Here is a 25,960-nt window from a genome sequence, read left to right as displayed (position 1 = left end):
GGGGTTCGGAACCCCGGGCGTGCATGGAGGCACCACTTGTCAAGCCATGCTGTGGCAGCGTCCCATATAGAGTAGAGGAAGATGGGCACAGATGTTAGCCCAGGGCCCATCTTCCTCAGCAAAAAGTGGAGGATTGGCATGGATGTTAGATCAGGGCTGATCTTCCTCACAAAAAAATAAAAATAAAAAAAATAAATAAATAAAGGAATATCCTTGGGAATCCATTGGTAAAGGAACCATTCTTGCAATGAAACATTAAAATGAACTATATGTATATTTGAACATTTACTTCACAGAATTAGAGAAAAAAACCGTAGGACTTCAGGTTTAAGAATGCCTGGTACTTTGTGTTAAAACCATTTCAAATTTGGTATATACATATATATATTACTAATGTCTATATTTTTATCTCTATATTACTAATATATATATATTACTAAGGTCAATGGAAACATTTATTTTCTATAGATACATTGTTCAACAAAAAGCTGTTATTCCTTCTCTCTCTCTCTCATTATTTGTTGGCAGACATCCCAAAAACAATTGTCTATATTTGTGGCCTCCTGTTATTCACTTCAAAATCCTTCCTTATCCTCTTATGTACCCATTTTTCTGAATGACATCCTAAGGTCAAATGGCTTTTCCTTAGTCTTCAGTCTCCTTGACTTGAGAACAACACAAATGAACAGAGTTTAATGTTGGAAAAATAATTATTGAAGTTAATTTGATATATATTAAGTGATATGCAAAATAATATTTTGCTGCTTAGTAATTGGGCATAAATATTAAGCAAATATTGTAAATAGCTTTAATTGACAGGGTTATTTTTACCCAGCCCAATCAATTTTCATTTTTCTGTTGTTCTTTTTGCTTTATTTATCAAATATTGAATTTTATTTTGTTTAATGTTGTCTATATGCCAAGCACCATGCTAAACATTTTATACATATTACTTCATTTGGTCCTGACATACGTGCTAAGATCATTGTCCTTATTTTACCAATGATAAAATGGAGGCTCAGAATGATTTATCCAAGATTACATGGCTAATGGTGGAGCAAAGATCTGAACCCGTCTTTGTCAGACAAGAAAATACTTGCTCCCAATTCTCAATGTCTACATAAAATATCAATTGCAATAGTTTTTCCTGGCACCACATATGTTTTAATACTCCTTAACCATACCCTGTGTAGCCAATCAGTCGGTCTGGCAGTCAATAAAGACACAGTCCCATCTATCATGGCATTCGTTGTCTACTGGGGAATATAGGTCAATAAACAAATCCACAGTCCAATGAGACAGTTGTCATAATAGAGAGATGTATTAAGTGCTATGAGTGTGGAGAATGGCGAAAATCTGCCTGGGGAAGGGAGGAAAGTTGTCAGACAATGGCTTTGAGTCGAATAGAAACTTGAAAGACACAGAGAAGTTTGTGGGCAGAGAAGAGAGAGACTGGGGTCCAGCTGGGCTCCAGCATCTGGGAACCGACGTCACTACGCCTTCAGATTCCTCCTTCTCTCCAAAATCTCTGGGAGTTTGTGCACTTACCTGGAATACTCACCAGCTTGTCCTCATCAAGGAGAACAACACATCCTAGAGATAAGAGGTATCAGATTCTTCTGACTTACTGCTTTTAATACTCTATCCCCCTTCCTTCCTAATACTGCATTCCAGTGGTTATTAAAGTGTGGATCCTGGACCAGCAGCAGCACCTAAGAACTTGTGAGAAATGTAAACTACTAGACCCCAGTCCAGATTTTCCAGATCAGAAACTCTGTGAAGGGGAGCCCAGCAATCTGAACAAGCCCTCCTGGTGGTTCTGATACCTGCTGGAGTTTGAGCACTACTGCTATGTACTTACTCCCGTCTATGTGCTTTAGAGCAGTAAAGCTGATTTCCCTAACCAGCTTTGAAGTGAAGTGCATCTGTTTTGTTCACCCTTGTATGCCCAGCACCTAGGCCAGCATTGGACACATAGTAGGTGTTCAATAAATGTTTGTGAAAAGAAAGAATGAGTGAATAATTTAAAAACAAATTCCACAAGTGTATAAAAAATATCAAGTGCCAATATCCCTAGAAAAGCCAATGTCATTCCACTAAATTTTCAATGTCTGCTTAGAATGGGAGGGGGCAGAATGTGAGAGGCCTTGGAAGGAAAGAGCATTAACGTTTGTTGAGCACTGGCTATGTGCTAGGGGCTTCTCAGAGGCTTTCTAGTATGTTCACAAAAACCGTAGGAGGTAGCCATTATCATCCTCACCTGAAAGATTAAAAAACTGAGGCTCAGAGAGGAAATGTTCCCAGGGTCACATGGTGGTGGGTGATGCAAACCCAGGGCCCTTGGCTCCAGAGCCTTTATTCCTTCTTCCTCTCCATGGCAACTCTGAAGAACACCACTGGCAGCCAGGGAGGGGACAAATGGAGCAGAAAGCCCTGAAGGGAAAGACAAACTCCATTAACCACAACTTTGCCTGTCAGCTTCGCCATCACCTCTGCACATTTGTGCAGGACGCTGAGCTAAGCAGTCTTTAACCCATTAGCAGTGGGTTCTTAGGCATTTTATACCGTTGTTGGTCTCATCAGAACCTGCTCCTCTCCACTGGCCCTGACGTCACAGCACCTTCTGTCTGCTCCTGTCTGAATGTGCCTTCTCGGCCACCTTCACTGATCCTGCATGGAGACATCAATTTGCTGATCCTGTCCGTGTCTGAGCTGGGTGTGGTTTCCCATGCTGGGTCAAATTAAGCTGCAGGCTCCACTCCTGATGAATTCTTTTAAGTTTCAGTTTTGCAGTCACATTCCCCACAGAACCCAAAGACTTTGATTCCCAGAAGCAGCTTCTCTTTTTCCTTCCTTCCCTACCTTTAAAGATTTCTTCCGTTCTGAAAGCTTCAGTGACATTTTCGTGACATTCCAGCTGGCAGCTCCAGCCCTGGCCTGGCCCTGAGTTTCACTACTGCGTCTATTTATCTGCTAGATGTTAGATGTTGCACTTGGGTGTCCTGCCTTCACTTTTTTTTTTTTTTCCCCCAAAGCCCCAGTAGATAGTTGTATGTCATAGCTGCACAGCCTTCTAGTTGCTGTATGTGGGACACGGCCTCAGCATGGCCAGACAAGTGGTGCGTCGGTGCACGCCCGGGATCCGAACCCGGGCCGCCAGCAGCGGAGCGCGTGCACTTAACCACTAAGCCACGGGGCCGGCCCCTGCCTTCACTTTAAATGCGACATGTTTGAACTGAACTCATCAGTTTATTCTCTAATTTTATTCTCCCTCCCAAACTATTACTGTTTCTGTCATTGGCACCACATTCTACCAGTTGTCACGCTTTTAAACCTACCCCCTTGAGTACTCTCCCTTCTTTTGTAGTTTCTCTCTTTTCTTCCCTTCCTTCTCCTCTCATTCCTTCCTATTTCCTTCCTCCTTCCCTTTCTCTTCTCTTCCTCTTTCCACAAGTATTTATTAAGCACTTACCGTGTGGCAGCACAGGCATTGTCTTTGCCCTCCTGGAGCCTGCATTCTGGAAGAGAGAGAAAGCCAACAAGAAAGCAAATAAACTAATTGTGGTGTGCGATAAGTACAGTAAAATAAATAACAGGGGGCCGTGTAGAGAATAATGAAAGGGGCGCCAGGAAAGGCCTCTCTGCGGATGCGACATCTAAGCTGAGACCCGTGAGGAGCGCTGAGCATGGGACGTGGGTTGAGGCGGCTGCTCACGCAAGGCCTTGTGGGGGGCCAGAGCTTAATGAACTGGTGGGAGAGTGGAGGAGCCAGGACAGAAGTGGGCAGATCATGTGGGATCAAGAGGACATGTAAGGAGGCTGACTTCATTCAGAGTGCTGTGGAAGCCTTGGTAGAGAGCCATGTGGGGAGTGGCCTAATCTAACTGATTCTTAGAGGGAGTATGGAGTGGACAGTGATCTTTCTAGATGCTCTCTGGAGAAAGGATTAGAGAAGTGGGGAAACCTGTGAATTTGCCTGTATCTTTCAGCGTCTTCCTGATAGAATGTCCTTCTAATTAGGACTGATTCTCTCCCTTCCATGCAAAGGGTGCGAGTTATGTTCTGCCCCACTCAATAGCTGTATTTCAGAGAGAGAGGGTCTTGGACATTGGTAACGAGCAACATCAACAACAACAATAGTAAAGCTTACTGAGTGTTACTATGTGCACTTGATATGTGTACTTACATATATTATATGTTTTTAACACTCAACAATGCTATAAGGAGTATATGATTACCTTCATTTCATAGATAAGGACAGGGGTTAATTAACCCACCCAAAGCAGCTAAGACAGAAAAGGATAAAGAGACCATTTCCAAATAAACACGGCCAGGCTTTGATTGCTTTTTTTTTTTCCTTACTGTTTTCCATGCTCATTGTGGGAAAGTTCAAATTGTACAAAACTATACAAAGTAGAAAGTTAAAGTTCCCCATAATCCTTCCCCTAGGGTGTGACTTGGGACTTTCGCTATGGTTTTGCACCCAGCAATGCTGGAATACTTCATATTGGCAATGCTGAAAAGCTCTCGAATACCCAAGTCCTGTGCCGGGGGTAGTCCTCTCTAACACTGGTTTAGAAACAGAGATGTGGAGCCACTTTCTTACCATCTGTGCTACAGGAAGTGCACGCCAACTGTTCTGGCTCCAAAAGAAGCCACACCCTTTTGGGGTGAGAGAACTTTAGTGAGTTTATATCACTTCTTAAAAGGACAGGCCAAAAACAGCAGAAAGGACACGAGAGGTTACCTACACCAAGGACCGAGCAAGAAAAATTCGGAGGCGAAATCTGGTTGTTTGTTATCCTAATTTTCATGCCTCACTAAGACAGATCATTTGGGTTTCCTCTCTAACAAAAACTACAACTTCAGCAGGAAAACTAATCAGAACAAAATGATATTCTGGTGTCATTTTATAGTTCTGAACAAAAGCTGGAGGTGTTCAAATTTCTAAACCCTGAAGTACCGAGGCAGTTTTCCAAGCAGGGCTGCCATCGTAACCGTTGGATAGGAAAACTAATTAGCATCCTGTGTGAACTATCCTGTCTTTTTTTAGGACCGGAAATCAAATGGGAAGGGTTCCCTCCTATTCCAAGTGAGTTCCAGAAGAATTACTCACACTCCTTAACCTATGAGTCATACAGGAGTCTAGGAGAGTGTTTCCAAAACAGGCCGACAATAAGATAAACAAAGCAATTGATATGTGACACTCTGGAGAGGCTGCCACTGACCAAAGCAAGTGATTTGGTCTAGAGTGAGAGGACAGTCAACCTGGAATGGCTGAGAATCCGTGGACGACTGGAGCTCAGCAGACCAACTCGGAGCATTTCCTGAAGGTGAATGTCCCCAAGGTTTGTTTTCAGATCCTTTATTCGATTTCATTGACTTAGCTTATGGAACGATAGCATCTTCTCCCCAGTGACTCAAGGGGCTGGTTGCCATCACACTGCGCTGCCTGGTTCTCTAAAAGCTTTGGCTATCCGTGCGTTTTGACATCTTGAAACACAGGATATTAATCATTTCGGGACTCTGGGCCTGTTCCAGTGTCCATGTTTGCCACTGTTAGTCTGCAGCCAGAAAAATAGCTCCCAAATGACAGAGGCTCTCCCAAATCGAAACATAAAGTAATCAAGAAAGTTCAGTTTAGGAAATAACCCAGCACCGAGCTGGATTCTCTCCTGGGCACGTAAAGGATAAGCTTCCTCTTGGCTCCCTCTAGGAAGGAGTCTGAAGCTAGGTCTCAGCTGTCTGAGCCTGCGACGGCCCCCAGGCGTCTCCTAAGCAGGGGTTTAGGGGTGTGCATGGGGCTGCATGAGGACTCTGTCCCGCCCACCTGGTTCCTGTCATCCCTAGAGAAAATGGCAGGGTGTGTGCGCAGGGTCCGCCCTACTGAGGAGGAAGAGCTAGGGCTGAAAGTGTTTCTCTCCATCCCCCGTCGAACCCATTGTGGTACAGAGGCCAGGCTGGGGTGAAGGTGGGGTGGCCGTCCTCCACAGAGCAGTCAGACTGATCCTCCTAGACACTGCTCTGATCACTCCCTCCTCCTAAAAACCTTTGAGGGAACCCTCCCCCAACGCACACCTCCAGGAGAAATTCCAAAGTTCTTCCTAGGCCATTCAAGGCCCTTCAGTCCTTGACTCTCTGCCTAACTTGCAACTTCCTCACCAGCCACTCCCTGACCCTCTCAGCACACTTGCCTGCTAGTTATTTCCTGAAAACATCGTGTACTTTTGGCTCTGCTTTCTCTATTTGTGCTGCTCCTTCCACCTGGAGTGCCATCCCCCTACTGACTACCTCCTACCCGGCCCCCCAATATCAGCTCTCGGTACAGGAGGCTCCTTTTCCCACCCCTCGCTGAGTTCGTTGCTCCCTGATCTGTGTTTCCGTGCACCACAGGCATGCTGTCTTCCAAGAGTTATGACCTGTGTGGGAATGTTCCATGCGGCGGTCTTCCCCATTAGACTATGAACTTCCTGAGGGCAGGCACTGTGTCTGCTCCATCCCTAGCTCTGGAAAAATGGACAATGTTTGATGGCATCAAGGAGACTTTGACACATCGGTTATTATACTCTGCTGTTCAGATAATGGCCAGAAGCTTAAAACAAGCTGTGCCCCAACAATAGTCATGCTTCATGCTCTCCTTCCTTGCAGCCTTTTTGCAATTTCAGTCTCACTTGCAGTAACATTCAGCTTGTACCACAAGACTAATGGTACTTGGGTTCAAAAGGGTAAGGGTTTCAGGGTGCACTGATTTCTGTGTTGAATTGTTTAAGATAGAGACAGATAGCACACTGATATTATACCTCAAATCTCCCTCTCTCTTTCACCCACACATGCACACACACACACAGGCATACCCCACAGAGATAGAAATTGATGATTTGGGATCATCAATTTCTAATGATACATGAATGAGGTACAAAATTTAGCATATAACCAAACATTTAAATGCCACTTAATAGAAAAAGCTGACTAGTTCAGAGGTGTTTACAGGAGGGCACAGCAGGTCCTCAGCGGGACTAGGCTCTATAAAGGGACACCAGAGAAGGCTAATGCATGGTGTTATTTTGGAAAATATGTAGTCACGCTAACTTGTCTTCCGTTCTTAAGCTTTTTCTCTCCTCAGTGTTTGTCTGTGCTCTTCTTTCCACCAGGAAAGCCTTTGCCCTTCACCCCAACCCTACATTAAGCCGGTGCCTTCATTCTTCAGGTATCGGCTTAAATATGATAGCCTCAGAGGGTCTGCCTAGACCCAACCTCCTTGTACTTTCCATTCCAGCACTGTTGGTATTTTCTTCCAACCTCTTGCTAAGTATTTATTTTATTATTTTATTAAATTTTATTTTATGTCTGCCTCTCCCATTAGACTGAAAGCAACTTGAAAGGAAGAGGATTCACGTGAGTTTTATTTATTATTGTATCCACAACACAGAGTAGGTGCTCAGTAAACACTTTTGGGTGATTGCCTGTAGTCCTTTAAGCCAACTTTACACTTGGAACTTGGAGGAGTGGATTTCGTCAACTCAGTCCCTTTTCTGCCTGGTCAGCTCCCTGGCTCTGCTTCCCATGAACTTGCTTCCCAGGCACCCACCTCCCCCACCCTGGGAATGTCTTTCATCACCTTCTCCACTTATCACATTCCTGCGCCTCACCGCCCCCCCACCCCCAACACCTTTCATAGTCGTCTCCATTGTGACATTTTCCCCAGGCTGTTAGTTACTTCTGCGTCTGGGCTCCCGAAACACTTTGATTTTCTTCTGCATTTTCGCGGATTTGTTTCCTTTATTACAAAAAATTAGAAAGCGCTCCTAGGAAACCTCGAGCAAACATCGTAGAGGTGTACCAAGCTAAAAGTAAAATCCTCCCTTCCCATTCTCATGGACCTTTGGTACCATTGAGTTCTTTTCCTTGCATTTACAAATATACATTAAATTTTTTCTTTTAAATAAAAAAGGGACCACTGTATACTTCCAGAAAGTAAAGAAGAGATCATACAATAATACTGTTTAGGACTTATTTTTCAATTACTGTCTCTCATTTTTCTCTTCACATTAGAATAGAGAGCACCTGTGATTTTTTCAATGGCTAATTGTGTACTTGTACATCATTTAAGACATCAGTTTCTCAATGGCTATTTAGGCAGTTTCTACTTTTTTAGATTACAAGCAATGCTCCGATAAATCCCCTTATACATTTGAGTGGCTATTTTTCCGGGACATATTCCTAAAAGTGGAGCTGTTGCACCAAAAGGCATCCCATTTTGTATTTTGATAGCTACAGCCTGATTGTCTTCTGGAAAAGCGGTGCCCCGTTATACTCCCATCCACAGCGTGTAAGAATGTCTGAATCTTCACAGCCATGGCTAGGTATTATCACCGTATTTCATCTTTGTTATCTAATTGGTCAAACACTTTCCTGTCTCCAATTTTGTTGAAGTTGAATAGTTTTTTATATTTAATCACCACATGTGTCCTTTGTCTGTAAACTATTGTTTACAACCATTGCTCGTTTTCCTATTGGAGTGTTCAATTTCACTTTTTACTCATTTGTAAAGGCTTTTTAGAAAAATTGTGGTAAAATGCACATAACGTAAAATTCACCATTGTAACCATTTTCAAGTGTACGGTTCTGTGACATTAAGTGCATTCACATTGTTGTGCAACCATCACCACCATCCATCTGCAGAATTCTTTTTATCTTGCAAAACTGAAACTCTGTACCCATGAAACACTAACTCTGCATTCCCCCCTCTCCCAGCCCCTGACAACCACCATTCTCTTTTTTGTCTCTATGAATTTGACTGTTGTCATGGCTTTTAAAATAGTACTCATATAAACTTTTGTTTGTTATAGAAATTAAACATATTTTTCCAAATTTTTATCTTGCCTTTTAACTTTGTAATGTCTCTCGTCATATAGAAGATGCATATTTTTTTTTAAGCTTCACATTTTTATGTCGGTAAATATGACCATCATTTGCTTTATGACTTTTGAGTCTTATGCTTTGTTTTGAAGGACCTCCTCACCCTAAAATGATAGAAGTATTCTCCTGATTTCCGCTGGTAATAAAAGTACTCTAGTCATACTAGTATGTCAGCACTTCTCCTTCTGTATTCTAGTTAAAACTAATAACTAGCATTAATGAGAACTGTCTTCCAGGCACTGTACTAAGTTCTCTTCATGTATTTTCTCATTTAATCTTCATAACAAGTTGATGAGTGGGTCCTATTGTTATCTTCATTTCATGATGAGAAAATTGAGGCTTAGAGAGTTTAAATATCTTGTCTACTCCAAGTGGCAAAGCTATGATTTGAATCCAAGCCATCTGACTACACTCTAACGACAAAGCTATGAATCCATTTTCTCTGTTCAGTGGTGTTCCTCGAGAGTGTGAGCTGTGTCTTATCTGTATTCCAACTCTAGTGCATGGGTCCTCAACAGCTATTTTTGGAGTGAATTAATTCCCATTACTTAAACTCAATATCCTGCGCACAACCTCAGATACTGCTGTTGCTATCTCTTCTTCCATCATCTCACTTCTCCACGAATTCAGTCCTGATCTTCCTTCTAAACGCAAAGGGCTGCTGCTTTTTCACTGGGAATAAGGTTCCCAGGGTGGTCAGTGATCTCCTCGAGGGTTACTGCCACGGTCTAAAGGTAATCTGGCTGCCTTGTCAAGACATTGCTCCCTTCACAGAGTTCTCCGTTGGGGCCACTCACACTCCTCCTCTTCTTGGAGGAGCAATAAGCATGTGGCTTCCTTGCTGGCTCATAGACCACAATTCTATCATTGTCCTGCAACGGCCTTTGCTCTTCTGAAGTCCACTCCATCCGTTCAGTACTCCCTCCATGCCATCCCTGAGAGACTTACTGATCTCTGGGCAAATCTCTCTCCTTCCTTAAGAATTTTAGCAGCAGGTTCACAGTCTTCACCTCTCCAGCTCCCATCAACTCCCTTAAGGACTACCACTCTCATATTGATAAATTTGCCAATGCCCTGGCCTCAAAACCTCCATTTTCATGATCTAATATCCTTCTTCCCCTTAATGTTTCTGACATCAGCCCAGTTCTGACCCCAAATTCAGTCGTTGCAAAGATTCTCCTTCCTTGTCAGTCTCTCTTGTCTTTCCGCTGCAGCCTCCGGGCCCTCCTTGCCAATTTCTAGGCCTGGACAAACCCTTTCTGTTGTCTGCACTCCTCCACATTGCTGGGGAGGTTCAGGAAACCAGGGTATTTGGATCTGTTTCGAATTCATCTGGTTCAGCTTTAGAAGGACCCTCTCTGCTGCTTGGCCACCCTCTCATCACCTCCAACTCACTTCCTCCTCCACTTTGTAGCATCTCTTCTAAACCTTTCAATCTCCTGGAGCCAAACTCCACTTCCCAAAGACGCCTCTGTCTCCTTCTTGACTGTGGAGGAGGGGCCACTTCACTTGAGCTCTCTCAACTCTCCTGCCCTCCTCCACATGCCCTTCCTTCCCATCTTAGAGTGGAGAGTGTTTCTCTTCTCTTTTGTCCTTTGGAGTGCTTGTGAAGTGTAATGGGAAAAAATGAGTTTTGGAAACTGACAACCTTGGGCTTGAATTCCAGCTCAGGCATTTTGTGTCCTAGAATAGTTTGTTTAATGTTTCAAGCTTTAATTTCTTCACCTATTGGTGAGAGTGATAGCAGGACCTGCCTCAAAGGGATTTGTAGAGAGGATCAAACAGCCTGATGCACATGTGGCGTGAGGCATCTGCCTAGAATTTCCTAGTGTTCTTCCCACCACTCCCACCTCCAACCTCCCCACTTGAGTCCCCAGTCCTATTCCCTTTCCCTTCAGGATCTTTGTCCCATCAATTATCTCCCACTTGTTTATGAATATTTTGTCTTTCCCTTTGATGAAACATTTTCTCTTGACTTATAAAAATGTGAAATCCTCCGCTACCCCAAGAATTCCTTTTTGTGACTCTGCTAACAGTCTCAGCCTCCAACCTCCTCCTATTCTTAATTTTATGGCCAAATCCCTTGAAAGAATAGTCTACGCTAGCCAATTCTGTTTCTCTGCCACCCACTCTCTCCTTCACTCTTTGCTGTCAAGCCTCTCCACCTCTTCTCTTTCCTCCATCACCATATTTAAATTGGGTTCCTAAAGCCGCCATAATCTAGGACTTGGATTCTTGGTTTTCCTTGGTCTTCAACCTGCCATACTCAGCTGAAGCATTGTACAGTGCCAATGCCCTGCTTCTGCTGGAAACATCCTCCTTGACCTCATGTCACTGTACATTTTTGATTCTCCTCCTTCTCTCGCTACTCCTTCAGTTCATTCACTGAACGTGTTATGGAGCATCTACTATATACCACGACTGTGCTAGGTGCTGGGGATACAGTGGTGAACAACACAGGCATCATCACTGGCCCACTGGCCCCTGAAGTGTGTGGCCTAAGAGGACAGACATCAGACAGGCAGTCATATATATTCTCTGTATCGGCACCTGCTGTGTGTGTGTTTACATGCGTACACAGTGTTGTGAAAGCATCTAAGAGGGAGGAAGAATGAGGGAGGGGAAGTCAAGGAAGGACAATTTGAGGAAGTGATACTTAAGCTGAGATCTGTAGGATGAATAAGGTGAGGAGTGGAGAGTTTGGAGGGGTGGCTTCCAGCAAACGGAAGGAGAACTGTGAAGGCTCTGAGGTGAAAAGAAGCCTGGCAAATTCAAGAAACTGAAAGAAGGCCAGTGTAGCTGGAGTGCAGGGAACCAGGTGGTGGGAGATGAGGTCGGAGTCGTGAACAAAGGGCAGATCATGAGGGGTCTTGTGGGACATGGACAGGGTTTGGGATTTACTCCCAAGAGCAATGGGCAGCTATTGAAAACCTCTTTTCCCATGCTTGTTTCCCCGTTTTGGATGTGCCTCATAGATGGGTCTTTGGTGCTCTGCCTCCACTTGGTCATGCAGTCTCGTGGCTGCATGATCCTATCTCGAAGGTTGGTTCCTGAATCCTAATACCCTCCTGACTCCTTTTCCCAGCTACCTACTAGGATTACCTACTGGGGTTTCTTGCTGGTATCTCAGACATAAATGTTAGAAACCAACCCCATCTTCCCTTTCTTCCTTCCTTCTCCTGTATTTCCCTTTTTGGTCAATGGCAGCTCCACTGGCCTCCCATTTTCCTAGATTGGAAATGCTGGTGTTTCCTTGACTTTTCCATTTATTTACTCATTCATTTATTCTGAGGATACAGCAGGAATCAAAACTGATGGAACTTGCGTTCTATTGAGGAGGCCTAACAGTAAACACATCAATGGATATCAGTAAATGATAAGTGCTATTAATAAAAATAAAGCAGATAGAAAGCTGGGGTTGTGGATGCTGCTAGCTTTAATCAGAGAAGGTCTCTTTGAGGAGTTAAATTTGAGCAGAGGCCAGAAGGAGATGAAGGCTCAAGCCATGTGAGTATTTGGGGAAAGAATGTACCAGGCAGAGGGAACAGCAAATGCAAAGGCCCAGGGGTGTGAGCATGTTTGAGGAGCAGCAAAAAGATCAAAAAGTAGCTGGAATGCATCAAGTGACAGGTTGAAAGTAAAGAGATGAGGCCAGAGAAGCAGCACCTACAGACTGTGCTGTCAGATATGGAAAGGGGTTTGGAATTTAATTCTAAGTGTGATGAGAAGCCTTTGGAGGGTTTTGATTAGAAAAGTCACGTGATTTGATATACAAAGATCAAAGGGTCCCTCTGGCTGCTGCGTGAAGAATAGATTGTCGAGGCAAAGTGAAGACCACACAGTAGTCCACATCCTCTCCACATTTGCTGGGTCTTGCCCACATCCGTCCCTCTCTCCCCTCCTCACAGCTATTGCCCTAAGTTAACGCCCTCCATCTCATACCTGAATTATTATTGTGGTCTCATAAATGATCTTCCTGCATCCTTCTGGATTTATTTTCTAGTTGCCCAAATTTGAGCAAGCCATTCCCTTGCTCAAGCCTTCAGTTGCTCCCCACTCCATATAATTAAAGTACAACTTCTTATTTATTTATTTATTTATTTATTTATTTTTTTCCCCCAAAGCCCCAGTAGATAGTTGTATGTCATAGCTGCACATCCTCCTAGTTGCCGTATGCGGGACGCGGCTTCAGTGTGGCCGGAGAAGCAGTGCGTCGGTGTGCGCCCGGGATCCGAACCTGGGCCGCCAGCAGCGGAGCGCGCACACTTAACTGCTAAGCCATGGGGCTGGCCCAAAGTACAACTTCTTTAGCTTTGTATCCAAGGCCCCTCCTGCCTTCCAACTTTATCTCCCACTGCTACTTTCCACGTACCCCAAGCTAAAGACACACGCAACTACTCAGTTTCCCCTATAAGCTTCTTGCCTTCACTCCTCCAAGCTTTTGCCCAACCTGTTCCATCTTCCCACAAAGCATTCTCTCACCATCCTCCATCTCTAAAAGTCCCAGATTTCCCCAATCTTTCCTATCCCAGGCAGAAGGGATTCTTCTTACCTTTGGACTTTTATACCCTTCCAATGACACGAATAATCTTCTACGTGGTTATAACTCTTTATCATACACATATTCTCTTTCTCAATTGTAAATTCCTCGAGGTCAGAGTCCAAGCTTGATCTATGTGTGCACTTTCCATCCGCAGGGCCTAGCCCAGTGCTCATAGTGAGTGCATCAGAGATGTTTTTCAGATGAATGAGTTGCTGACCCTAAGCATTTAAACAGTCTATTTGGAGAGACACAACCAAGTCCTAAACTATGCAAGCGAATAACATAAGACAGTGTATAATGGAGGGAAAACTTAGGTGGCACATAGTCTATGGACCACAGGAAATCGGAAGGGAGATCAGTAGGGGCTGGGCTGGTCAGGGAAGAGCTGATAACAGCTGGTGTTTCTGGACTGCTTACCATGTGCTGGGCTCTAGGCCGAACGATTTATATGCATTATCTCACTCTTCTCATCTACCCCCTCCTACAGGTGCTTACATGTAAATAAGTGCCTCATCTACAGATGAGGAAACTGAGGTAGCAAGGTGCAGTAATTTCCACGAAGTCACAGTGTTATAAAATCTACATGCGTGGGGTTTGAACCCATGCCTGTCTGACTGGTTAGCCTATAGTAATCACTCCAGTATTCTGCCTTTGAGAACAAAGGAAAGACTCTGCTGTGAAAATAGGGTTTGCATTTTATTTCCTGTCTCATTCCAAAATGGATTTGAAGCAGCTAAATATGAGCTGAGCTATGCCTGAAAAGATGACTAGGATTTGAAGATGAGGTAGGTGTTTCAGGGTAGGAAAGTAGCTATTTGTGGGCTATAAGGCAGACTTGTTCCCGAGCAGAAGCAGCAAGCTGACTAAATAGGAGAATGTATCTGGAGACTAGTTGGGTGGGTATGTGGAGACAGCGTGTGGAAGACGTTGAATGCCAACGAGAATTGTTGAGTGCTGTTGTACTGGGACACAAGGAGATGTGGACAAATTTTGAGTAGGTCAGGACATAACTCCATTTAAAGCACATCCATTGGGACAGATTTTGCACCGAGCAGATGAATGAAACCGGAAGATTCCCTGAGGAAGTCCTTGCTCTCAAAGAGCTGACCATCTTTTGTGAGAAACAGTCCATAGGATGCAAAGAAAGCAGAGGAGACGGAGCTGGGAGAGAAGAGTTTTAGAGAAGGATGGGGAGTCCTTCTTTAGGCTGTGGCATTTGAACCAGGTCTTGCAGACAAGTGAGGATGGAAGGGAACACAGTGGCCACTTCTCGGCCTGGGGGAAGGTGGTTTTAGAAAGGATTATTCTGGTAATCATATACAGGCTGGACCATTGAGCAGTCTGTAACACATTTCTGGGGGAGAAATGCACTTAAGGCCAAAAATCCATCTGCATAGGCAGCAGCACCCTGAAAAAGACTTAGGAGTCTTAGCAGTTGGCAAGTGCAATGAGAGAACGGAGCTGCTTAAAGCTCAAAGGAGATAAAGTAATCTCCAGCTGCCTTAAAAGGTGGTCAGCATTGCCCACCCAGCTCTAGATTATATCCCGAGAATTTTTTCAGTTTTGGGGGCCATGCTCTAGACCAGCAGTTCACAACTGGAGGTGACTTTGACCTTTAGGGGACATTTGGTGATGTCTGGAGACCTTTTTGGCTGTCACACTGGGAGGGCATGCTACTGACACCTAGTGGATGGAATCTAGAGATTCTGCTAAACATCCTACCCTGCACAGGACAGCGCCCCACGCCCCACAACAAAAAATCATCCAGATCCAATGTCAATAGTGCCAAGCTTGAGAAACCCTACCCTGGGGGTGAAGAAACCAGAGCACGGTTAGTGGTGCAGACAGTTTGTACAACAGTGTCATTAGGAGCAGCTGAAGGAACTGGGAATGTTTATCCTGGAGGAGATTTAGGGACCTGAGAAACAGAAAAGCAGGAAGAACTGAACTGTCCAGAGCAACTGTCCAAATTTCCACCATCACTCACACTAACTATTGCGAGAGGAGTCCAACCAGACCCAATGCTGGGAAAATTAAGAAAGTCTTCACAACACTTATATAGCATTTACTGTATTTCAGGCACTATCCTGAGAGCTGTACATATGCCAACACATTTAGTTGTCACAACAAACTCATCACACCTCTTTTACTAATGGAGAGACTGAGACACAGAGAAGAGAATAAGTAACTTGCCCAAGGTCACAAAGCTTGGTGAGCAGCAGAGCCAGAATTTGAACCCAGGCAGCTGTACTCTTAAGCACTGGGCAGTAGTGCTGTGCCGCATTGGAAAGAGACAGATCTGGGCTCAGATCCCAGCTTTACCACCTACTAGCTGTGTAACCACTGGCATGCTACTTAACCTCTCTGAGCTAGTTTCTTCATCCTGAATAATAGGAAGAGTAAGATGATAAATAGTTACTAGTCCTTCCAAACTGTGATGAATGTAGATCTCACAACAACTCACAGATGTACATATTTATGACCCTCATTTTACACACATTGTGTGTGATTATGTGGCTTAGAGAGGTTGAGTGACCTGCCCAGGGTCACACAGTCATGAAGTGGAGAGTCAGGATTTAAGCCCACATCTGTCTGACTCCAGAAACTGTTTTTAACCACAAAGCCATTATACTTGTAGGCTTGTGGTGAGGGTAGCATGACAAGGCATATGAAATTGCATGGAACACAGTAAGCAATCCATGACAGCTGTTTATTATTTTATTAGTAATCATAGTTATTATCTTCATGACCAGCTCAATCAAGTGTGCAGATAGCAATACAATATTCTAGCCAAGAGAACAAGATCAGCAGAAAATGAGCGCTGCAGTGGCTTGTGTGTGGATCACAACCCCTCAGCCAGTGATTCCATAATCCTGAGCTTTAGCCTCCCTGGGAAGGCAGTGTCACTTTTGATTCATTTGTTCTGCTCTCTGCACCGTCTGCTATTCCTAGAACAGGAGTGGGAGGGGCAGGGACAGTGTGAGGCTACTTTAATGTCAAGGTTCCAGAGCCCATGCATTTCATAGATTCCACTTAGTCATAATTTAAAAAAAAGATGAATGTAGTGCCTTGTGCAAAACCAGAAAAGTCACCACATACTCACATGCTGCACTGCGAATAAAACCACAGCTCACCTGATGGTTAATTCTACCCGGGAAGGATTTCCTTTGAAATCAGTTGCCTGATTTCATTGTAGGGAATGCTGTGTGAGTGTTTTCGACAGAGAGGGGGTGGCCTCTGCCTAGCTGGAGGGCTGGCAGCACACAGAATCTGCCTGCAATGGATTCTTAAACATGGAAACATAGCTAAAGAGAGGCCAGACAGGACGAGACCGAGAGATGCTTGGAGTGATGGAGGTAGGTCCAAGGGCAATGGGAACCCTGGGCGGGGCCACCACCTGCCTTGTTGGGGGAGAGTGATCAGAGAAACTTTCACAGGGAGGGGATATTTGAACTGGATTTTGAGGAATGAATAGGAGTTTGCCAGGTGAAGAAAGGGGAAGGTATATAGACAAGAGAGAACAACAGCACTGCAAAAGTTCTGTGACCTAGGAGGACATGGCATCCTCCTGAAATGCTTCATGGCTGGTGGTGGCCTGAGGTTAGAGAGAGAGGAGCCTGAAGAGAGGGAGATGAGGCTGGAAATGTGGCCTGGAGTCAGCTCATAAAGGGCCTGCAGCCGTACAGAGGCTTCTGGATGGTGTAGTGTAATGGAAAGGATTCCTGGCAGTGCAGTATGAGAAGAAACATCCTAGGGGTTTGGAGTGAATAAAACCCAGGTTTGAATCTGAGTTCCATTACTTATTGGCTGTGTGACTGAGGACAAATTGCTGCACCTCTCTGAGTCTTATTAGGATGCAACAAGGTGAAGTATGAACTCCTAGCGCAGTCACAGCGTGCGGTCGGCTCTCAGGGAGTGTCGATTCTCCCTCTACGGGAGTTGTTTCCAGCAGGGCAGAGTTTCCATCTGATTTCTATCTTAGAACAGTACCTCCAATGGATCGTTCTAGGGGGAGACTGGAGGCAGAAAGAAAACTCATCTCAGGATGGGTTGCTTTGCTAGTCTTGATCTGTAAATGTTGGATTTTAATAGCTTCAGTTTCAGGGATTTACATTCTCATTACCAGGTACCAGACTCAAGGTTATAGCCTGTAGTTCCAATACTTGGACCTCTCTATGAAGGCTAGATAATGAACTGGCTTAGCTGCCTCAGTTTCCTCAATGTGAGAGACCAGTTCGAAGGTACACAATTCAAGCAAGTTCAAGTTTATTTGGCCACATACAAGCTGTCTCACTCCTGTTCTCCATTTTATTTTTTCATTCGTTCATCTAGCCAACATTTATTGAGCGTCAACCAATAATGGGTTGTGTGGGTATTGGGCATACAATTGCCCACTCTCCCATCTGTGTGGTTTTATAGATCAGGACTTGAAGAAACAGTGATGCCATCCCCTCCTGGTGCCCACGCATCGCTGAAGCTTCCCATTTGTCAGTGTGACTCATTCCCAGCCTTCGTGGACGGTCATTAGCAGGACATTCACTGTGTTCCAGTGAAGACAGTCCTGCTGGAACATTACTGCACTGTACTACCCTTTATCAAGCTCCATTTCCTAAAATCTCAGCAAGAATTGTGAATCTGAGATCAGAGATCCTAACTCTGCCTTTCTGAGAAAGAAGTCAGAAAAAGGTAGATGAAAAGAAATGGCTGATGGGCAATGCTGGCGTCTTACTCTTGATTGGACGTTAGGAAATACACCCAGAGTACGGTGGATTCCTTAATTTGTTAAATCAAGGTATCTCACCTCAAGTCAAGAGAATTTAGAGAATTAACCCAGAAAAACTATATCAATAAAGTTAAACAACAATGCTATTACCAAAACTAAAAGAGCGGAATCGATGCTGTCAAGACTTCCACATCTCATTGAGACACCTGCAAACACTTGCTTTCCCCTCTTGAATCCAGACCATCATCTCTTCCTCTTCTGGACCGTTCTAAGCCTCCTAATGTGTCTGCAGGCTATGGTGTGGACAGTCTCTATTATTAAGCAGGGCAGAACTGGGGAACGATACTGTGACTTTCTGGCTGAGAGCTATTTTCTTTTCCACCCCCATTTCCTTCAGAATCCAGCCTGGTTATCACTTCTTCCAGGCATCGTTCCCTTGCCTCTCCGTCCAGAGGGCTAGCCACTCCCTCAGCTGCAGGGTCACCTCTGTATTCTAATGTCTGCAGTGGGACATTCTCAATATTGTGTTATACTTTATTGGATACTGTGTCTTTGTTACCTGTAATAACCTTTACACACAAGGGCATGGACTCTGCCTTCTATTTCCCTGTTTCTCCACTGCCACACACAGTGCCCAGCAAGTCCATATGTGATTTTTTTTGAGTTAAATTGAATGATGAAATGGAAGGGAGGAGAATACGTGATCTGAAATTGAAGACAGGAAATAAGACCAACCAAATCTGGCTCCTCAGCGAACAGTCAACACCTCTGTATTGTGAGGGGCTTCTTTGTGCAAGGCGCTGGGGATTGTGCCCTGAGAGCCACTCGGCCTTTGCCCTTGTGGTATGTTGCTTAAGATTGGGGGCTTTGGAGCCAACCGGGTTGGAGTGCCAGGTCTGCCACTTGCTGTGTGACTGTAGACAAGGTACTTAACTTTATTGTACCTTGGGTTTTCATCTGTAAAACCAGGGTAATGATGATCCTTCGTGGTAAAAGTTTGTCCTGAGAATGAATGAGAAAATCCTTGTCTAGCACTTAGAGACGTGCCTGGCATGGTGAGCACGGGATAAATGTCAGCTATTATCAAAGAGCTCACAGTCAAGCAAGCTTGAAGATACATGAAGATCAAGAGTCATCTTTGAGATAATACTATTTTCTTAACAGACTCTGCATGCATACCTGCAGAAAGGCTCTAGATCTGTTGGGTAAATTCTTTGATGAGATGCTCAAGGGTGGGGCTTTGATGCCAGAGGCATGTTTGGGGGAGAACAGATGTGGTGGTTGAAATGTTTTTTTAGCGGGCCCGGACTAGCTAGCTTTTAAGTTTTTGTGGGATATTCAAGGCAATGGCTAGAGTCAAATTGCTGGAAACATCAGAGAGGAATGGGGGATCTGTGAGAAAGGAAAGAGAGGAGATCAGGCAGTTGGCACCCAAGGAAAAGGCTTTGGCAAGGAAAGTGAGTTTTTTTGGTTAGGAAGACTCACTCTGAGCTAACATCCATTGCCAATCTTCCTCTTCTTTTGCTTGAGGAAGATTCGCCCTGAGCTAACATCTGTGCCAGTTTTCCTCTATTTTGTTTGTGGGTTGCTGCCACAACATGGTTTGACTAGTGGTGTAGGTCCAAGCCCAGGATCTGAACCCACGGACCCGGGCCACCAAAGGGGAACGTGCTGGACTTAATCACTACGTCACAGGGCTGGCCCCAGGAAAGTTACAGCCAACCTTTTGATCTACTTTTCTGTGTGATGTGTGAGGCCTTCCCATGAGGTCCTCAGTGGAGTCCCCTTTACTCTCTTTGCTGTTGGAGTTGGCTTCCTTTTGGGATAATGTGAAGTCTGGGCTCAAAGTAGTTGGTGAGAGCAGTGGTGCCACCAGGAGGCCAGCCACGTCTGGGTTACAGATAATTACAACCCAGTGTGAGAGGTTCGATGAGAAAGACACTTTGGGTACACTGAGGCAAAAGAAGCAAAAGCAGCCTTGGGAGAAGCTGGAGAGGATCAATATATTGCGATTGCTAAATGTGTAGTTAAACAGTACAATAGAGTCAAGTTCTAGTGTCTTGCAGCTGCCACTGAGGAGTGTCAGTATTAGATAAACTATCTAACGCTCAACACTGCATGCCTCAGGGAAGTTACCATCATCTGTCATGTTACATCCAAGTATGCTGTTTCCAGCTGGGACAGGTAAGGAACATGGCACCTGCCCACAGAGTTGGCGTGGATGGCCCTGTGTGCCTGAAATGCCAAAGAGAGCCAAAAGACACAGTCCTGGAAAATCTCCAGAAGCTTCTATGATATTATGCACTAGTTAACGGATCAAGTACTTGGATGCCCTAACTCAAATCTGAATTCAGACCTCTAAACTCAACTATTTCTAGACATGGTTAAGTTTATCCATTTGCAGCTATCTAGCTTTGAGCAGTTACTACCTGCCAGATGCTGTGTAAGTGCTTTACTCACACCATTTCTTTTCGTCCTCCCTGAAACCTAAGTTTGGTAAAATTATTAGCTCCACGTGACAGATGAGAAAATTGAAGTCGAGAGAGGTTAATTGACTGGTATAAGATCACACAGCTTGTAAGCAGAGCAGTTGGGATTTGCTCCCAGCTAGGTCTCTTGGAATCCAGAGCCCGAGATCTTAATAACTAGGTCAACTGGTATAGAAGGGACCAGAGGTTATTCATTTCAACTAATTGTATTCCTAGAGGGAGCAACTTGCGTTTGGAAGGTACATATGACTAAGAGACTGCTTTTGTTTCAACAGAGGCACAGCCGCATGACACTGGGCAAGTCACTAAACCTTCTTGGGCCCTAGTTTTCTTTTCCAAGAGAAGAGAAGAGTAAACTGCTCTGTTTACCTCACGGGTTTGTTTTAAGGAGCAATAGCACGCGAAAACCCAACAAGAGGAGTGGAATAGGATGAAAGCCACTCCTCTGTCCTAAACAGACGGCAGACGTATTCTAGTCATCTTTTGTGGGGTAGCTCATTTCTGGTATATCTAGCCAAATGTGATTAACAGGGAAAAATTTAATATGGAACCACTCCCTTTTCTGACTCACTAAGAAAATGAGATAATCTTGAATATCGCATTTAAATAAAGAATTGAAAAGTTGAGTTTGATTTTTGGCTGCTGTATGCTGAGCATTTTCATCTGCATTTAATCACCAGTAAAACAAAATGAGGCTCCCAGATGGTTAAGTGATTTGCCTCCAATCACAGAGTTGGTAGGTAGTGAGGATTTGAACTCAGCACTGCCTGGTTTTACCTGCAGGCTCTTTCCCATGCAGCAAGGGCTTAGACCTGATCCATCTGATTTGATTATAGGAGAGAACAATTCTGCCTTCACAGGACCCCATAGTTTCAAAGGAAGTCACCGTAACATTCCTGGGAATGCTCCTGACATCTCCATGCACCAGAAATGGAAGGGTTTCTGTTTTATCCTCCGCCGTGTCAAAGTCTAAGACTTTAGCAAAATCCAACCTCACCTAGCCAGCCTCAAATTGTAGAAACAGAATATATGAGTATTACTTACTGAGGGATAACATTCATAGCTTTGAAGTCAAGGAGGAATTAAATTTTTAAAGATTATGGACTATATTGAGTGTGAAACATTTAAAATGTAAAACAATGATGTGAAATTAAAAGGTAAGTAACAAACGACAAAATATTTGTACTAAAGATGATTAAGTATTCAACTACATGATATATATATGTGAAGAAGTAATTCAAATTTTAAAAGAAAAAAACCCAAGATCTCAATAGATCGTGACCTAAGGACACGAAGAAAAAATTTACACAGAACAAAATACAAATATTAAACACTTATCCTGGGAAACATTTCTCCTGAATAGTAATCAAAGAATTACAGTTTAAAATAATCTTTGTCATCATCATAACATACAATAGTTTTATAGTTCTTAATACTTACTAAGTGCTTAACATATATAAATTCATTTAATCCTGAAATGCACCTTAGGAGGTGGTGCTATTTCCATTTCATAGGTGAGGAAACTGAGGCCTGGTGAGGTTTAGTAACTTGCTCAACTTAGACAACTAGTTAGGGTACAGCTGAGATTAAATCTAGTCTGGCTCTTACATCCATATTACAAAATTAGCAAAATAACAAAATAAAATTACTTAAAAGTAGACTATTCAGCGCTAGTAAGGTTCTTGAGACCCAGTGCTTGTGTCTTTATAAATTGGCACAACTTTTTTAAAAGCAATATAGTGATAAGTAGCAGCAGCCATAGAAATATACTTTTTGTTCTAGTAAGCTCACTCACTGGAGTGTAGAGTGGGGAAATAATTCAACAGGGGCAGAAATCTATATGTAGGCAATTGTTCACTGAATTGTTATCTAGACCAGGCCTGTCCACTATAAATATAATACAAACCACATATGTAATTTAAAATTTTCTAGGAACCATATTAAAAGAGATAAAAAGAAACATGTAAAATTAATTTTAATAATTTATTTTATTTAACCCAATATATCCAAATATTATAATTTCAGCATCAATAATCATATAAACACATTTATTATTTCTTATATTAAGTCTTAGAAATCTGGTGAATATTTTATACTCAAATTACATCTCAATCCAGACGACACATTTCAAGTACTCAATAGCCACATATGGCTAGTGGCTACCATATTGGACAGCACAGATCTAGAACAGCAGAAAAGGGGAAATGGACCATAACATCCAATGGTGAGGAGAATGGTTGAGAAAATTATGGTATATCAGTCTCAGAAATTGTATAAAGTCATTACCAATAGTAATAATAAAAGCCATAAAGAAATATATGAAATGTGTATGCTTTGTTAAGTAAAAAAAACCTAAGAATACAAAATATTAGGTTAGTAGATATTTAAAATCTGTCTATATGCACACCATGGATGAAAGAGAATGTGCAAACATTAAAATAGTTGTGTTAGCATGCTGGAATTTAAGGTTGATTTCTTTGCCAAATTTTCTTTTCATTTAAATATGCACTCAACATTTATTTCTATTAAGAAACATTTCTAAACAGAAAAAGGACAAGGAAGGAGTCTTTCATATAATAACAAATATTTGAGATTCAATTTTTTACATTTTTATAAACCATATATCGTAGTAAATTTTACATACTATTTATCATATAGGTTTACCCATATTTTGGTATTCTCCTGATATAGAATTTGGAATTTGAGATTGCTGGCCTTTTTTGTTTGTTTATGTTAATGTTCTTAAAAGAGTTGAGTTGCTAAAAAAATCATTCACAAACCTTTGAATAATAGATTATCTGGACAATGATGTTAGGACTATTGTTCATACTTTGTAATATATTTAATATACATATTTATATATTATATTTCTTTTCTTTGACCTATGAGCTATACTGAAAGCTGACCCAAAGATATCCAATTTTTCTGTGGATTTCTAGAGACAAAAAAACTAATGAATAAAATCCTACTTACTTCAGAAAAATATAGAAATTTTGATTTCCATTTTCATTAACATGTCTAGTTCAGAAGTAGAGAAGGAGAGCAATGGATGAGTTAGATAAAGAAGGATGACTGGAATCACAAAAATGATTCCAGAATGGAATCCAGATTCCATCCAGAATCGAAAATGGTTCCAGAAATGGCTGGGTTAGATAAAGAAGCACGACTTGAACCACAGATGGCCGTGATCCTGAATGTGGAGAGGCAGCTTCTTCAGAGGAGAGGGCATGAGTTTGGGGTCAGAGAAAACAATTCTGCCTCCTACCACCTTGGGGAACTGCACCTTTGTTTCCATGTTTGTAAATTGGAGATCATAATCCCAACCTGATGGGTACAGAGGATTAAGTAAGAGAATCACTTCCTTAAAGACCTGTGATTCTCAGAGATCATTAATTTCACCGTCTTATTTTACAGACGAGGAATGTAAGTCCAGAGTGCTGAAAACGGGCTTGGAACCCAGACGTCTTGCTTGAGTCAAGGTTATTTGAACACAAAGCTCCGGAGCCCAGGCTCTGGAGTCAGAGTGCTGAGTCACAGCATTGGCTCTGCCAGCCTCTGACACTGTGACCTTGAGCAAGTCTCTTACACTCCCTGTCTCAGTTTCCACACCAGTCAAGTGAGGACAATAACTGTGTCTAATTCAAGATTGAGTGTGGTGATTAAAAACGTCAGAGTAAGTATGGTGTCTGGCACATTGCAAGCTCTCAGTAACTGTTCCCTGTTAGTGGTAATCCATGAAACTTTCTTGGAATGCTTTCAGTGTCCCCAAACCAACTCTTATGATTGTCCTTATTTTACACTCAGCATGTATATTTTACTCATCAATTGGTTGAATCTTTCCTCTAGAGCTTAAATGCTAAGGAATTAAATTTAGGTATTTCATAGAAAAAGAAAATAGGGAGTTGGGAAAGGGGGCCATTGGACGACCACTAGAGGGAGTATTGGCAAAATTTTATCTCAGACATTTGGGCCAGACAGGTGCTGCAGTGGGAGAGGGATGGACTGAAGGAAGGGGAGGAGGAGATGGGGGTTCAGGAGGTATGGTCCTGATGGACGAGAGCTTGCAAAGAGGGAGCAAGAAGGCAGTGCTGCATCCTGGTAATAGCCATCATTTTTTGAGCACTTACTGTATGCTGGGCCCTGTGCCTCATCATGATTAGTTTCTGTCTCTGGAAAATGGGAATGATAACAGCGCCTCCTTTGTAAGAGTTGTGAGTACTTTAAGAGATACTGTGTATCAAATACTTAACAGTGAGTGCCTGACACCGAATATAAAGTTAGTTGTTACTATTATTATTACTATCAAGTCCCTCATGTTTCAGATGAAGAAAGCTAAATAACATGCCTAAAGCCATGTAGTTACTGAGTGGCAGACATCACCTGTTATCTGACGCTGAAGCTCTTCGCTCTGTAGAGCCCCCAAGTCCAGCAGTCTTCCATTCTCCTCCTGCCACTCCAGCCCCACTACTCAGCCTTCCGGTGACGTCAGGGTGGGCTCTGCCATCACATAGGCCTGGATTGGAGCCCTGGCTCTGCCACTCCCTGGCTGTGTGACCTGAGCAAGTCATGTCACCTCTCTACAACTCGATCTGCTCGTCTGTGGAGGCTTCCATGTCTCATAGGGATTTTGTGGGGATTCAGTAAAACTTTCCAAATAGTGTGCTTAGCCCAATGCTTGGCGCACGAAAGGTACTCAATGGGTATTAAGCTATTATTGTAAAGTGGGCCCTTGGGCTCTTCTCAACTAAAGTTCCTAGCCCCTGACATTTCCATACTTAATCTTTATTCTGGAACAGTCTGTGACAAAAGAAAACTATCGAAAACCTAGGCTTTGACAGCTCTCTCCTTCTCTTTGTAATATGCCGTTTTCTTAATTCAACACTGTATGAAGCAACGTGGCCATCTCTTCTGGTTTCTAAATTCACTGACGGTGTCAGTTGATGATGAAATGTCAGAGCACTTGGATCCAACTGTCCCACTGCCGTTCTCCAGCTTTCCCCGGGTGAATGGAACATTTTCAAATGGATAAAAATCTCCAGGCAACGTCGTTCTCCTCCTCCAGAGCAGATTTATTACCGAGTAGTTGGCATTTCCACATGCTCCGCATTTGTCAGTGTCAGATTCATATGCGTTCTTAGGTCTCTATACATATATAGGCATAATTTAAAACTCCGGCGAACAAAGGCTATTTTTCTAACTTGGAGATAGTCCAAAAGATCTTTGCATTTCATCTATTTTTAAATGTTTGTGTGATTTAAAAATATGGTAATATCAAATGGTACAGCG

General features: G+C 43.1%; 1 long non-coding RNA gene across 1 annotated transcript in view; it reads left to right on the top strand.

Annotated features, from left to right (window-relative positions):
• Positions 1-5,254: 5,254 nt before the first annotated feature.
• The window catches only part of LOC131408887 (uncharacterized), a 41,574-nt gene continuing 20,868 nt past the window's right edge, over positions 5,255-25,960 (top strand). Inside the window, exon 1 of the long non-coding RNA XR_009220819.1 lies at positions 5,255-5,348. This is a non-coding gene — a long non-coding RNA (uncharacterized LOC131408887). The remainder of the gene's footprint in view (positions 5,349-25,960) is intronic.

This window comes from Diceros bicornis, chromosome 7 (genome assembly GCF_020826845.1).
Source record: "Diceros bicornis minor isolate mBicDic1 chromosome 7, mDicBic1.mat.cur, whole genome shotgun sequence".
In the NCBI taxonomy this organism is placed as follows: domain Eukaryota; kingdom Metazoa; phylum Chordata; class Mammalia; order Perissodactyla; family Rhinocerotidae; genus Diceros; species Diceros bicornis.
Note: the sequence above shows the minus strand (reverse complement) of the source record. Positions and strands in the feature narration are given on the sequence as shown.